Here is a 13,213-nt window from a genome sequence, read left to right as displayed (position 1 = left end):
TCAGCTGCAGACGCCTGATCCTTTATGTGCGTCAAACTTTGCATCAGCAGACGCATTAGGGGCAATGCTCATGCTTATTATGGCGTTGTCTGCACTAACCAGCCGTGTGCATTCCTCAAAACACTGAAGGACTTGACACGTCTTGAATCTTCGACCACTGCACACCTGACAACTCCATGTCTGCCATCCTACTGCCTGCCCGTGTATGTGTATCCTCCCACAAAAACATAACAGCCCGCCTCTGTTCACACAGTCTCTGAAGCATGTGCAGTGTTGAGTTCCACCTTGTTGCAACGTCTATGATTAGGCGATACTGGGGAAGGTTCAAAGAACGCTGATAGGTCTGCATACGGCTGGAGTGTACGGGCGAACGGCGGATATGTGAGCAAAGTCCACGCACTTTGAGGAGCATGTCGGATAACCCCGGATAACTTTTCAGGAAGCACTGCACCACCAGGTTTAAGGTGTGAGCCAGGCAAGGAATGTGTTTCAGTTGGGAAAGGGAGATGGCAGCCATGAAATTCCTTCCGTTATCACTCACTACCTTGCCTGCCTCAAGATCTACAGTGCCCAGCCACGACTGCGTTTTTTTCTGCAAGAACTCGGACAGAACTTCAGCGGTGTGTCTGTTGTCGCCCAAACACTTCATAGCCAATACAGCCTGCTGACGTTTGCCAGTAGCTGCCCCATAATGGGAGACCTGGTGTGCAACAGTGGCAGCTGCGGATGGAGTGGTTGTGCGACTGCGGTCTGTGGACGAGGTCTCGCTTCTGCAGGAGGACGAGGAGGAGGAGGAGGGGGTGCGAACGGCTACAGCCAACTGTTTCCTAGACCGTGGGCTAGGCAGAACTGTCCCAAACTTGCTGTCCCCTGTGGACCCTGCATCCACCACATTTACCCAGTGTGCCGTGATGGACACGTAACGTCCCTGGCCATGCCTACTGGTCCATGCATCTGTTGTCAGGTGCACCTTTGTGCTCACAGATTGCCTGAGTGCTTGGACGATGCGCTCTTTAACATGCTGGTGGAGGGCTGGGATGGCTTTTCTGGAAAAAAAGTGTCGACTGGGTAGCTCGTAGCGTGGTACAGCGTAGTCCATCAGGGCTTTGAAAGCTTTGCTTTCAACTAACCGGTAGGGCATCATCTCTAACGAGATTAGTCTAGCTATGTGGGCGTTCAAACCCTGTGTATGCGGATGCGAGGCTAAGTACTTCCTTTTTCTAACCATAGTCTCATGTAGGGTGAGCTGGACTGGAGAGCTGGAGATCGTGGAACTAGCGGGGGTGCCGGTGGACATGGCAGACTGAGAGACGGTGGGAGATGGTATTGTTGCCGCCGGTGCCCTAGATGCAGTGTTTCCTACTACGAAACTGGTGATTCCCTGACCCTGACTGCTTTGGCCTGGCAAAGAAACCTGCACAGATACTGCAGGTGGTGCAGAAAATGGTGGCCCTACACTGCCGGAAGGGATGTTGCGTTGATGACTAGCTTCATTGGCCGAGGGTGCTACAACCTTAAGGGACGTTTGGTAGTTAGTCCAAGCTTGCAAATGCATGGTGGTTAAATGTCTATGCATGCAACTTGTATTGAGACTTTTCAGATTCTGCCCTCTGCTTAAGGTAGTTGAACATTTTTGACAGATGACTTTGCGCTGATCAATTGGATGTTGTTTAAAAAAATGCCAGACTGCACTCTTTCTAGCATCGGATACCTTTTCAGGCATTGCAGACTGAGCTTTAACCAGATGGCCACGCTGTCCTCCAACAGGTTTTGACTTTGCCACACGTTTTGGGCAAGATACGGGCCGGCAGATGGAACCTGTTGCGATGTTGATGCCTGCTGCGGCCCCTCCTCCGCTTCAGAACTGCTGCCGCCTTCACCCTGTTCCCCCAATGGCTGCCAATCGCGGGCCAAGAACTGGGTCATCTATTACCTCTTCTTGTAGCTCGTGTGCAACTTCGTCTGTGTCACCGTGTCGGTCGGTGGTATAGCGTTCGTGATGGGGCAACATAGTCTCATCAGGGTCTGATTCTTGATCAGCACCCTGCGAGGGCAATGTTGTGGTCTGAGTCAAAGGACCAGCATAGTAGTCTGGCTGTGGCTGTGCATCAGTGCACTCCATGTCAAATTCAACTTGTAATGGGCATGGACTGTTAACTGCTTCACTTTCTAAGCCAGGGACGGTATGTGTAAAGAGCTCCATGGAGTAACCCGTTGTGTCGCCTGCTGCATTCTTCTCTGTTGTTGTTTTTGCTGAAGAGGACAAGGAAGCGACTTGTCCCTGACCGTGAACATCGACTAACGACGCGCTGCTTTTACTTTTACCAGTTTCACGAGAGGAGGCAAAAGAGCTAGAGGCTGAGTCAGCAAGATAAGCCAAAACTTGCTCTTGCTGCTCCGGCTTTAAAAGCGGTTTTCCTACTCCCAGAAAAGGGAGCGTTCGAGGCCTTGTGTAGCCAGACGACGAACCTGGCTCCACAGCTCCAGACTTAGGTGCAATATTTTTTTTCCCACGACCACCTGATGCTCCACCACTACCACTACCCTCATTACCAGCTGACAATGAACGCCCCCGGCCACGAACTCTTCCACCAGACTTCCTCATTGTTTTAAAAACGTTACCAAACTAACGGTATTTGTTGCTGTCACACAACTTACACGGTGAGCTATAACTTCAGTATGATTTAGCTACCCCTTTACAGGTGGGTGAGACCACAACGAAAATAAGGCACAATGTTACACACTCTGTTGTTGGTGGCAACAAATGAGAGAGATGCCACACACGCAGGACTGTCACTGAAGCGCAAAAGTAAATATTAATCTCCCATTGATTTGTTTTTGTTTTTTTAAAAGGGAGACTTTAGAAAAAAATAAATAATAAAAAAAAATGATTTTTTAAGGAAGAATTTATAAACCAAATAAAATGAAATGATTGTTTCAGGGAGAATTTAGAAAACAAATTAAAAAAAAATAGGCTTTCTATGGCCCACTGAGTGAGAGAGGACGCACACAGGAGTCAGGAGTGGCACACAAGCCCAGAGGCCAATATTTATCTCCCACTGATTGATTTAGTGATTTTTTCAGGTAGATTTTGGAACCCAAATCAAGCAAAAAAATTAATAGGCTTTCTATGGCCCACAATTGGAGAGAGAGAGATGGCACACCCAGGAGTCAAGACTGGCACACAAGCAGAAAAGGCAATATTAATCTCCCACTGATTTGTTTTTTTTTTTTTTTTTCAGGGAGACTTTAGAAAAAAAAATATACAAAAAAAATGATTTTTTCAGGAAGAATTTAGAAACCAAATAAAATGAAATGATTGTTTCAGGGAGAATTTAGAAAACAAATAAAAAAAAAATAGGCTTTCTATGGCCCACTGAGTGAGAGAGGACGCACACAGGAGTCAGGAGTGGCACACAAGCCCAGAGGCCAATATTTATCTCCCACTGATTGATTTAGTGATTTTTTCAGGTAGATTTTGGAACCCAAATCAAGCAAAAAAATTAATAGGCTTTCTATGGCCCACAATTGGAGAGAGAGAGATGGCACACCCAGGAGTCAAGACTGGCACACAAGCAGAAAGGGCAATATTAATCTCCCACTGATTTGATTTTTTTTTTTTTTCAGGGAGACTTTAGAAGAAAAAAAAATACAAAAAAAATGATTTTTTCAGGAATAATTTAGAAACCAAATAAAATAAAATGATTTTTTCAGGGAGAATTTAGAAAACAAATAAAACAAAAAATAGGCTTTCTAGGGCCCACTGAGTGAGAGATGACGCACACAGGAGTCAGGAGTGGCACACAAGCCCAAAGGCCAATATTTATCTCCCACTGATTGATTTAGTGATTTTTTCAGGTAGATTTTGGAACCCAAATCAAGCAAAAAAATTAATAGGCTTTCTATGGCCCACAATTGGAGAGAGAGAGAGAGATGGCACACCCAGGAGTCAAGACTGGCACACAAGCAGAAAGGGCAATATTAATCTCCCACTGATTTGATTTTTTTTTTTTCAGGGAGACTTTAGAAAAAAAAAATACAAAAAAAATGATTTTTTCAGGAATAATTTAGAAACCAAATAAAATAAAATGATTTTTTCAGGGAGAATTTAGAAAACAAATAAAACAAAAAATAGGCTTTCTAGGGCCCACTGAGTGAGAGATGACGCACACAGGAGTCAGGAGTGGCACACAAGCCCAGAGGCCAATATTTATCTCCCACTGATTGATTTAGTGATTTTTTCAGGTAGATTTTGGAACCCAAATCAAGCAAAAAAATAAATAGGCTTTCTATGGCCCACAATTGGAGAGAGAGAGAGAGAGATGGCACACCCAGGAGTCAAGACTGGCACACAAGCTGAAAGGGCAATATTAATCTCCCACTGATTTGATTTTTTTTTTTTCAGGGAGACTTTAGAAAAAAAAATACAAAAAAAATGATTTTTTCAGGAATAATTTAGAAACCAAATAAAATAAAATGATTGTTTCAGGGAGAATTTAGAAAACAAATAAAAAAAAAAAATAGGCTTTGTAGGGCCCACTGAGTGAGAGAGGACGCACACAGGAGTCAGGAGTGGCACACAAGCCCAGAGGCCAATATTTATCTCCCACTGATTGATTTAGTGATTTTTTCAGGTAGATTTTGGAACCCAAATCAAGCAAAAAAATTAATAGGCTTTCTATGGCCCACAATTGGAGAGAGAGAGAGAGATGGCACACCCAGGAGTCAAGACTGGCACACAAGCAGAAAGGGCAATATTAATCTCCCACTGATTTGATTTTTTTTTTTTTTTTCAGGGAGACTTTAGAAAAAAAAAATACAAAAAAAATGATTTTTTCAGGAATAATTTAGAAACCAAATAAAATAAAATGATTGTTTCAGGGAGAATTTAGAAAACAAATAAAAAAAAAAATAGGCTTTGTAGGGCCCACTGAGTGAGAGAGGACGCACACAGGAGTCAGGAGTGGCACACAAGCCCAGAGGCCAATATTTATCTCCCACTGATTGATTTAGTGATTTTTTCAGGTAGAATTTAGAACCCAAATCAACCAAAAAAATAAATAGGCTTTCTATGGCCCACTATTTGTGAGAGAGATGGCACGCTCAGGACTGGCACACAAGCCCAGAGGCCAATATTAATCTCCCACTTTTTTTTTTTTTTCCAGGGAAAATTTATAAACCCAATAAAAAAAATAATAAATAGGCTTTCTATGGCCCACTATCTGAGAGAGAGAGATGGCACGCTTAGGACTGGCACACAAGCCCAAAGGCCAATATTAATCTCCCACTGATTGATTTATTGATTTTTCAGGTAGAATTTAGAACCCAAATCAAGCAAAAAAATTAATAGGCTTTCTATGGCCCACTGAGAGAGATGGCACACACAGGAGTCAGGAGTGGCACACAAGCCCTGAGGCCAATATTTTTCTCCCACTGATTGATGTAGTGATTTTTTCAGGTAGATTTTAGAACCCAAATCAAGCAAAAAAATAAATAGGCTTTCTTTGGCCCACTGAGTGAGAGATGACACAGACAGGGATGGCACTCTAGCAGAAATGCCAATCTTAATCTCCCACAAAAAAAAAAAAAAAAAGGAACTGTCCTTCAATTACTATCTCCCTGCAGTAATCTCAGCCAGGTATGGCAGGCAGCAATAAGGAGTGGACTGATGCACAAATTAAATAAAAAGTGTGGACAAACAAACAAGATAGCTGTGCAGAAAGGAAGGAACAAGAGGATTTGTGCTTTGAAAAAAGCAGTTGGTTTGCACAGCGGCGTACACACAGCAATGCAGCTATCAGGGAGCCTTCTAGGGCAGCCCAATGAGCTACAGCGCTGAGGGAAAAAAAAAAATGTAGCTTCCACTGTCCCTGCACACCGAAGGTGGTGTTGGGCTGTGGAAATCGCTACAGCACAAGCGGTTTGGTGGTTAATGGACCCTGCCTAACGCTATCCCTGCTTCTGACGAAGCGGCAGCAACCTCTCCCTAAGCTCAGATCAGCAGCAGTAAGATGGCGGTCGGCGGGAACGCCCCTTTATAGCCCCTGTGATGCCGCGGACAGCAAGCCAATCACTGCAATGCCCTTCTCTAAGATGGTGGGGACCAGGACCTATGTCATCACGCTGCCCACACTCTGCGTTTACCTTCATTGGCTGAGAAATGGCGCTTTTCGCGTCATTGAAACGCGACTTTGGAGCGAAAGTCGCGTACCGCATGGCTGACCCCGCACAGGGGTCGGATCGGGTTTCATGAAACCCGACTTTGCTAAAAGTCGGCGACTTTTGAAAATGAACGACCCGTTTCGCTCAACCCTATCCACTATGCATGCAGGGACGCCTCTGGCTTCCCTGCGTACACGGACATGTGGCACGTCTTTCCAGACTGCAGCATGTCTATTTATCTTGCGGAGATGCGGTGATTCCGCACGGTTCAATGAACACATGCGGAATCACCGTGCGTACAATAGTGCTGCCAATACTGAGCGTGGAAACATACCCTTCTACACACAGAAGATGGATCTCTGGCAGCAAGCGCCATGAAGAAGATGGGACCCCCAGTCACTATCACATAATAGCAGTGGAGGAAGGTATTGTGATATCATCAACTACAAGGCAGGGTAGATGGGGCAAAGAGAGCACAGCTGCGTAAGGCAAACAGGAAAAAGCAGCTTTTGTTGGGATGTAGGACAGGATAAAGTCAGAATAGAGACATAAACAGGAAGCTTCGGTACTCACTTCAGGCCAGTGTTCGTCCTGAGCCTCCCCTCCTCCTCCTGACAGTGCCGAAGACAGAGCTTGGCTGACAGCAGTGCCGCAGACAGAGGTCATCATTCACTTCCAGCAGCACTTTCTTCAGGAGCAGTGATTGCATGCATGCTCCATCAGCCTGACCTGGTCCGTGCTGGTGGGCAGAGCTTAATGCTGTGAAGCTCCAGGAACAGCGTAGTGAGTGCAGATGGGGGAATGGCTGTGCTGAACCTTCATCCTACATCCTAGCTAGCCATAGAGGGAAGAGATCCAGCCCCCACACTCCTATGCTGTAGCTGAGCAACTGATTCCCACCCTACGTTATACATGGCAATACAGGGGCTCAGCTTTTCTTTCCTCTTCTGTTGAGTGGGGATGGGCGTGGCTTAAATCGTGCATTCAGCAATGCTGAGAAGCCAGACACTGTCAGAGTCGGGCCCACCGGGGGATCCACCGATTTCCCGGTGGGCCAGTCCGAGCCTGGTTGGGCAATGTGGTTAGGCCTAGACCACATGTGATCCCTCAGCATCATCCACTCTCCAGACTGAAAGTACATGATATTTTCAATAATTATTTTGTTACACCTCAGGGTGCTACTCTCTGGCAAGAACATGCTGTATCTATGTTGTAAGTTTAAAATGTTTGTGAATATAAATATCATTTTTCCTTTAAGTTGTTGTGGGTGTTCAGTGACTATCTTCTAGATGTTTTATTCTTGGTTGTTTTAGTAACTAATTCAATAAGACACAAAATTTGTCATTTTTAAAATTTTTATAAAACCAAAACATAACCTTTGTTACCAAAAATTATATTTCTGTCATATGGCTTTTGTGCCTAGACAAATTTGGGCATACTTATTTTTTTGAGATTCGTTAAACCAAATAATCGAACATAAACATAAATTTGCTAAAGCAAAATCAGAAAACAAAAATAAAAAATCTTGGTACATTGATGGAGGTGATGGCGGGAGTCCAGCTTCTCTTTGTTGATGGCTTTGGTGTCCAACTTGGCCTTCACCCTGTGGGGATGCATAATCTGGGCCATGGTGTATGATGTGGCCAGGATCAGGTTGCTGAGCGGCGAAGTGGCCATAGGGATAATGGAGATTATACTCCTGGGGATTCTGGTAGCCACGTGCCTCATACCCCCCAATATGGCCATGTCGTCAATAGCCAGGTTGGGACCAGCCTCCAACACTTGGTCTGTACAAGTGGCCATATTGGGCATATGGATTGTAGGCTGCAATTTGGGCATGTTGTGGGCCAGGTTGGTTTGAGGGGGGGGGGGAATGGGGTGAGGTGTAGGCACCTGTGGAGGAGGTACCTCAGATCCATATTAAGCATGCACTTCTAGGTTGGGGTAAACTCGGAGCAGGTTACGGGGTGACAGCTGCCACCTCTCCAAGAACTCAAATACCTTATATGAGGTACTGGGGTGTGTGAATGCATCAATGAGGATCTGAATGGATCCTCGCAAACGTAGCATCACCTCATGGGTTAGGGGACGGAGCTACCGGGCCAGGCTGTGGGAATATGCCTCCTCACCCTCATCCTGGACAGCTGTTATGGACCTGGTGGTTAGGAGCACCCGAAACGACCTGATGGTTAAACTAACAAAGGACAAGCTCTGCGAAGTGGGAGCTCTGCTGACCGCAACCCCTAATCCTATCACACACACTAGAAATAGCCGTGGAGCGTACCTAACTCTCCCTAGACGCCTCTTCACAGCCTAAGAGCTAACTAGCCCTAGAGATAGAAAATAAAGCCTACCTTGCCTCAGAGAAATTCCCCAAAGAAAAAGGCAGCCCTCCACATATATTGACTGTGAGTTAAGATGGAAGTCGCAAACACAGAAATGAAACAGGTTTCAGCAAAGGGAGGCCAGACTTACTAAACAGACTGGGGATAGGAAAGGTAACTTTGCGGTCAGCACAAAAAACTACAAAAAGACCACGCAGAGTGTGCAAAAAGACCTCCGCACCGACTCACGGTGCGGAGGTGCCACTCTGCATCCCAGAGCTTCCAGCTAGCAAGGCAAAATCATGATAGCAAGCTGGACAAGAAAACAATGAACAAATAATAAACAAGCAGGGACTTAGCTTCTGCTGCAGTAGACAGGTCACCAGAAAGATCCAAGAGCGAACTGAACCAGTACAAGAACATTGACAGCTGGCATAGAGTAACGATCTGAGTGGAGTTAAATAGAGCAGCCAGCCAATGAATAAACTAAGTCACCTGTGGAAGGAACCTCAGAAGCAGCAGCTCCACTCACAGCCACCAGAGGGAGTCCATGGACAGAACTCGCCGAAGTACCATTCATGACCACAGGAGGGAGTTCAATAACAGAATTCACAACAGTACCCCCCCTTGAGGAGGGGTCACCAAACCCTCACCAGAGCCCCCAGGCCGATCAGGACGAGCCAAATGAAAGGCACGAACTAGATCGGCAGCATGAATATCAGAGGCAAAAACCCAGGAATTATCTTCCTGACCATAACCCATCCACTTGACCAGGTACTGGAGTTTCCGTCTCGAAATACGAGAATCCAAAATCTTCTCCACCACATACTCCAACTCCCCCTCAACCAACACTGGGGTAGGAGGATCAACGGAGGGAACCATAGGCGCCACGTATCTCCGCAATAACGACCTATGGAACACATTATGAATGGAAAAAGAAGCTGGAAGGGCCAAACGAAATGACACAGGATTGAGAACTTCAGAAATCTTATACGGACCAATGAAACAAGGCTTAAACTTAGGAGAGGAAACCTTCATAGGAACATAATGAGACGACAACCAAACCAAATCCCCAACACGAAGTCGGGGACCAACACAGCGCCGGCGGTTAGCGAAACGTTGAGCCTTCTCCTGGGACAATGTCAAATTGTCCACCACATGAGTCCAAATCTGCTGCAACCTGTCCACCACAGTATCCACACCAGGACAGTCCGAAGGCTCAACCTGCCCTGAAGAGAAACGAGGATGGAAACCAGAATTACAGAAAAAAGGCGAAACCAAAGTAGCCGAGCTGGCCCGAATATTAAGGGCGAACTCAGCCAAAGGCAAGCAGGACACCCAATCATCCTGATCAGCAGAAACAAAGCATCTCAGATTTGTTTCCAACGTCTGATTAGTTCGTTCGGTTTGGCCATTAGTCTGAGGATGGAAAGCTGAAGAAAAAGACAAATCAATGCCCATCTTAGCACAAAAGGACCGCCAAAACCTCGAAACAAACTGGGATCCTCTGTTCGAGATGATGTTCTCCGGAATGCCATGCAAACAAACCACATGCTGGAAAAACAATGGCACCAAATCAGAGGAGGAAGGCAATTTAGACAAGGGTACCAAATGGACCATCTTAGAGAAGCGATCACAAACCACCCAAATGACCAACATCCTTTGAGAGACAGGGAGATCTGAAATAAAATCCATGGAAATATGCGTCCAGGGCCTCTTCGGGACCGGCAAGGGCAAAAGCAACCCACTGGCACGAGAACAGCAGGACTTAGCCCGAGCACAAGTCCCACAGGACTGCACAAAAGAACGCACATCTCGTGACAAAGAAGGCCACCAAAAGGATCTAGCCACCAAATCTCTGGTACCAAAGATTCCAGGATGACCAGCCAACACCGAACAATGAACCTCAGAGATAACTCTACCAGTCCATCTATCAGGGACAAACAGTTTCTCCGCTGGACAACGGTCAGGTCTATCAGCCTGACACTTCTGCAGCACCCGCCGCAAATCAGGGGAGATGGCAGACAAAATTTCCCCCTCTTTGAGAATACCCGCCGGCTCAGGAACACCCGGAGAGTCAGGCACAAAACTCCTTGACAGGGCATCAGCCTTCACATTCTTAGAGCCCGGAAGGTACGAAACCACAAAATCAAAAGGGGAGAAAAACAGCAACCATCGAGCCTGTCTAGGATTCAACCGTTTGGCAGACTCGAGATAAGTCAAATTCTTGTGATCCGTCAAGACCACCACGCGATGCTTGGCTCCTTCATGCCAATGTCGCCACTCCTCGAATGCCCACTTCATGGCCAACAACTCTCGATTGCCAACATCATAATTGCGCTCAGCAGGCGAGAACTTTCTAGAAAAGAAGGCACATGGTTTCATCACCGAGCCATCAGAACTTCTTTGCGACAAAACAGCCCCTGCTCCAATCTCAGAAGCATCAACCTCGACCTGAAACGGGAGCGAAACATCTGGCTGGCACAACACAGGGGCTGAAGAAAAACGACGCTTCAACTCCTGAAAAGCCTCTACAGCTGCAGAGGACCAATTGACCACATCAGCACCTTTCTTGGTCAAATCAGTCAACGGTTTAGCAACACTAGAAAAATTAGCGATGAAGCGACGGTAAAAATTTGCAAAGCCCAGGAACTTCTGCAGGCTCTTCACAGATGTCGGCTGAGTCCAATCATAAATGGCCTGAACTTTAACAGGGTCCATTTCGATAGTAGAAGGGGAAAAAATGAAACCCAAAAATGAAACCTCCTGAACTCCAAAGAGACATTTTGACCCCTTCACAAACAAGGAATTCGCGCGAAGGACCTGGAACACCATTCTGACCTGCTTCACATGAGACTCCCAATCATCCGAAAAGACCAAAATATCATCCAAATATACAATCATGAATCTATCCAGGTACTTTCGGAAGATGTCATGCATAAAGGACTGAAACACAGATGGAGCATTAGAAAGCCCGAATGGCATAACCAGGTACTCAAAATGGCCCTCGGGCGTATCAAATGCTGTTTTCCATTCATCGCCCTGTTTAATACACACAAGATTATACGCCCCTCGAAGATCTATCTTGGTGAACCAACTAGCCCCCTTAATCCGAGCAAACAAATCAGACAGCAGCGGCAAAGGGTACTGAAATTTGACTGTGATCTTATTAAGAAGGCGGTAATCAATACAAGGTCTCAAAGAACCATCCTTCTTGGCCACAAAAAAGAACCCTGCTCCCAACGGTGATGACGACGGGCGAATATGACCTTTCTCCAAGGATTCCTTTATATAACTCCGCATAGCGGCGTGCTCTGGCACAGATAAATTGAACAGTCGGCCCTTAGGAAACTTACTACCAGGAATCAAATTAATAGCACAATCGCAATCCCTATGAGGAGGTAGGGCACTGGACTTGGGCTCATCAAATACATCCCGGTAATCCGACAAAAACTCAGGGACTTCAGAAGGAGTGGAAGGCGAAATTGACAGCAATGGAACATCACCATGTACCCCTTGACAACCCCAGCTGGACACAGACATAGATTTCCAATCCAATACTGGATTATGGACCTGTAGCCATGGCAACCCCAACACGACCACATCATGCAGATTATGCAACACCAAAAAGCGAATATCCTCCTGATGTGCAGGAGCCATGCACATGGTCAATTGAGTCCAGTACTGAGGCTTATTCTTGGCCAAAGGCGTAGCATCAATTCCTCTCAATGGAATAGGATACTGCAAGGGCTCCAAGAAAAAACCATAGCGCCTGGCAAACTCCAAGTCCATCAAATTCAGGGCAGCGCCTGAATCCACAAATGCCATAACAGAATAGGACGACAAAGAGCAAATCAGAGTAACGGACAAAAGAAATTTAGACTGTACCGTACCAATAGTGGCAGACCTAGCGAACCGCTTAGTGCGCTTAGGACAATCGGAGATAGCATGAGTGGAATCACCACAGTAAAAACACAGCCCATTCCGACGTCTGTGTTCTTGCCGTTCAGCTCTTGTCAAAGTCCTATCACATTGCATAGGCTCAGGCCTATGCTCAGAGAATACCGCCAAATGGTGCACAGCTTTGCGCTCACGCAAGCGCGGATCGATCTGAATGGCCAAGGACATAGACTCATTCAGACCAGCAGGCGTGGGAAATCCCACCATGACATCCTTAAGGGCTTCAGAAAGACCCTTTCTGAAAATTGCCGCCAGGGCACACTCATTCCACTGAGTAAGCACAGACCACTTTCTAAACTTCTGACAATATACCTCCGCTTCATCCTGACCCTGACACAAATCCAGCAAGATTTTCTCTGCCTGATCCACTGAATTTGGTTCATCATAAAGCAATCCAAGCGCCAGAAAAAACGCATCTACATCACGCAATGCAGGATCTCCTGGCGCAAGGGAAAATGCCCAGTCTTGAGGGTCTCCATGCAACAAAGAAATAATGATTTTTACTTGTTGAACGGGGTCACCAGAGGAGCTGGGTTTCAAAGCAAGAAACAGTTTACAATTATTTTTGAAATTCAGGAACTTAGATCTATCCCCAGAAAACAAATCAGGAATCGGAATTCTAGGCTCTAACATCGGATTCTGAACTACACAATCTTGAATGTTTTGTACCCTTGCAGTGAGATGATCCACACAAGAGGACAGACCTTGAATGTCCATAGCTACACCTGTGTTCTGAACCACCCAGAGGTTTAGGGGAAAAGAAAGAC

The sequence above is a fragment of the Ranitomeya imitator genome, chromosome 1 (assembly GCF_032444005.1).
Source record: "Ranitomeya imitator isolate aRanImi1 chromosome 1, aRanImi1.pri, whole genome shotgun sequence".
Classification (NCBI taxonomy): Eukaryota; Metazoa; Chordata; class Amphibia; order Anura; family Dendrobatidae; genus Ranitomeya; species Ranitomeya imitator.
Note: the sequence above shows the minus strand (reverse complement) of the source record.